We start from the raw sequence: 3,414 nt of genomic DNA on the forward strand, positions 1-3,414 counted from the left end.
AGAGAGGTAGATAGCCATTTTCATACAGATTTCTACACACCCAGACTTTTTTTTTTTACAACCAAATGTGTCGCCCTCTGCTGGTCATTACAAAGAATCCAGGCTTAAGATGTTGTTTAACATAGACTTGATTCAACTTTTGGGAAGTCTGTTTGTAAGAAAGACAATAATTTGAATGCTTTATAATTCAATTTTTTTGTCCCTCAGGAGGCTTTAAAATTCCTGCTGTCACATCTGAAATATCACTAACGGCTGTTTGGGTTTCGGTTTTTTCAAAGAGTGATGTAGTCTTCTGTTGGGGGGAAATTTAGCCTCCACGATCATTGGGACACATAAACCAATCGGCACGGTAAGGTGGCGATTGACGGAGGAGTGAGGAACACACATTTGTACAATTAATTTGTAGAATTAAAATCTTTTTATTACAAATTAAGTGTAAAAAACTGTGACATGTAAGACTCAAAACTGGGTATTTCTAAGTGTAGTTTTATGGGTTTTTTGCCTTTTAAAAGGAAAAAAAAATCATGTTCAGGGACACTAAAACAAACAAATCAATGCTCAGAAAGCAATAGATTAAACATCTGAACCGTTTCAGATAAAACTGCTTCAAATTCATCCATAAGACAACTATGCCTACTATCATTTATAACGGGACAAAATTCCTGCCTTTGTATTCTTCTTTTCTTCAACCTTTAATCATTTCCAATTTTGTGTTTCTTTCCTAACTTTCTTTTTCCTTCATTCCATCTTCCCTGATTTTCTTTCCCCTGGAATTTTCCTATTTCTTATTTCCCATCCTCTCCTTTCTTTCTTCTCCTCATCTGCTATCCCTTCTTTTTTTTCTCCCATGACAAATTTATGTCCAGCCCCCAAGGTCACGATAATCTGTCCAAAACTACTGACTATGGAACAAATTTAAATCACCACTATCAGACCCCATTGTCAGCATCTTTGTTTTTTCTTTTTTTACTTCAACTTTAGATCATTTCAGTTAAAAAAGAAAGAAAGATGTCAAGTTAAACTCAAACACATACAGAGTCCAATATTTAATTCCAGGCTGCAGTTTGAGCTGTAAACAGATTTTTGCAGACTCTCATTAACTGTCAGCTTCAAACGGCCTGGATTGGGATTCCTCCTCGGGTTAATATCTCCTTTGTTAGGGAGTTGTTTTGTCAGTCCCGGGAGATCTCCCTCTGCTTCCCACGTTTCTCACATCCTCTCCGTGCTGTCGAAGCCTCCGTACGGACACCAGCTGGCTGTGGAGGAAACACAACTGCTTAAATGTAGTCTTTATTTCATTTTGCTGCATTTAATCTCAAATGAAGCAGCTCGTTTGTGCGTCACAATGCAGATTTGTACTTTTGTAACAGATTAAATGTGATATGTTTATTTCTGGGTTGGGAAAAAGATCCAAGGGGCCTGCAAACACACTGATTTCTGACTCTGTTTCAGTGTCTTTATTAATCACTTGTCTTAGCTCAACTTACCAGCTTGTAAACTCTGATTTAACCACAGAAAAGCAGCCAGCTGCTGAGCATTAGCACCGCCACTTTACGGTTGGACTGTTAACCTGCGGCGTGTCACAGAGGTGAAGGATAATTCGGAGTGACAAGTTACATTGAAGGTGGCAGCATGTGGGCTGCAGACGATCCTCAGCTTCACTACAGCGAAAAAGACACAACCTTTGTACACATCTGCACTAGTTCATCACAACTATTAGGATTTTTTGATTTGTAAAAGCTTCTTTGGGACAGTAAAAATCCTGATGACACTTCCTGCAGCTGACCCAAAAGTTTCCCCACCTGATCAATGAATAAAGAGCCTCTTCGTGCACATTTTAAGTTGCACATAAAAAGGGAATCATCAGTGTGCCCCAGGGCAGCTGTGGCTACAACGTAGCTTGCCATTGCCAGTGTGTGAATGTGTGTGTGAATGGGTGAATGACTGAATGTAGTGTAAAGCGCTTTGGGGTCCTTAGGGACTGAGTAAAGCGCTATACAAATGCAGGCCATTTACCATAAATTGCCAAAAGTAAATGTTAGTTAGACTTCTTTGCTTTGTGCCACATGATTTACTGATGGATAAAGTCAGTATTAATGAAGCTAGTGTTTTGTAGCCCTAACGTTATTTAGCCAGCTAGCTGCATCAATCTGGTGATAGCTTTTAATGTTAGCTGACCAAGTAATTTGAACAGCTAGCAACATTACAAGATAAAGCCCAGGAATTAGAATAAATTATTCAGTGTTATCCATTCACAGCTTCAGGCTTCATGAGATAATACTGTTCTTTTTCTGGCTAATATTATCTTACGTTAGCTTACCTGCTAACGCAGACAAACTGCTTGATAATCACCATAGCGCTAGCTGGCTAACTTTAGCTTGCTTGCTAGCAGCTAAGCCAAAGTCCTATAAACAGACTGCTTATCGTTTTTGTCCTTTTGGAGTTTGTGTTGGAGTCTGTGTTGAGGTAAAAGTCAGTTGTTTGGTGATATTGGTGAGATATCTGTTAGGCAATGGAAATAAGAAAAAAAAACACTGAATACAATAAACTGCAACATAATTCACATTTTCAGTTAACAAAGTTACAGGTACACACTTCAGTTTGAAGCTGATGACTAGTCACTTGCAGATATTCCAAGATTTGGTTGCCTATTTTAATGTATTTGCTACAAAGTCAGTCAATGTTATTTGTCACTCTTGTTGGTAGTCGTTCCAATCACTCGCCTAGATGTTGAGAAAAGTTCCGCTCACTTCCAGTGGCTATTATGGTCACTATGTAATTTCAAGTGTGGACACAGCTCATAAATCCTCTCAGGCACAGAAGCCCCACCCACCTACTGGACAAACCTCCTGGTTGTGTAAGCCAGCCTATCAGAAGAAAGTCTGTGGAAGTGCATTCTGTCTGCAGTTTCAGCTGGACTAGATTAAAAACAATGAGAAGAGCAGGTACAATTATAATCTCTCCACCTAACCTATGCACAGAAATCCACACCAAATAAGGTGTTACTCAAGAAACTCAACTGTAATCACACGACTTAAACATCACTCAGGATTCCATGTATAGGATGATGAGTTAATCATCAGTTAACTATCAGGTACGAACAGAAACAAGCACGCATACATCTTATTGGTTAAAGGGTTTAGCCCTGATGTCACGCACACCTGCATTTTGGGCTAAATTTGGCCTTCTTAAGGTGTTGACTTGTGGTAAGTCTGGCTGCTTCATCTCAGCCACAGGTAAACCTGACAGAGGCCAGATGTCACATTTGGCCACATCCTGCCTACCCCACGCTTATGACCTCATCAGGTCCATCTATTACATACAGTCTGTGTGTGGCACCTGAGTGAGTGTAATAAACATAAACATTAATAATACAGCACATGGTTCTGTGCTCAGTCTGCTGTTGCTGATGTG

The 3,414-nt window shown here is 39.6% G+C and overlaps 1 long non-coding RNA gene across 1 annotated transcript; it reads right to left on the reverse strand.

Moving 5' to 3' along the window:
• Positions 1 to 399: 399 nt before the first annotated feature.
• LOC143413648 (uncharacterized) lies at positions 400 to 2,792 on the reverse strand. The gene is made up of 3 exons (XR_013094267.1): positions 2,596 to 2,792; positions 1,488 to 1,661; positions 400 to 1,256 (listed from the first exon to the last, which is right to left on the reverse strand). It is a non-coding gene; the product is annotated as an uncharacterized LOC143413648 (long non-coding RNA).
• Positions 2,793 to 3,414: the final 622 nt, after the last annotated feature.

The sequence above is a fragment of the Maylandia zebra genome, linkage group LG2, assembly GCF_041146795.1.
Source record: "Maylandia zebra isolate NMK-2024a linkage group LG2, Mzebra_GT3a, whole genome shotgun sequence".
NCBI lineage: Eukaryota > Metazoa > Chordata > Actinopteri > Cichliformes > Cichlidae > Maylandia > Maylandia zebra.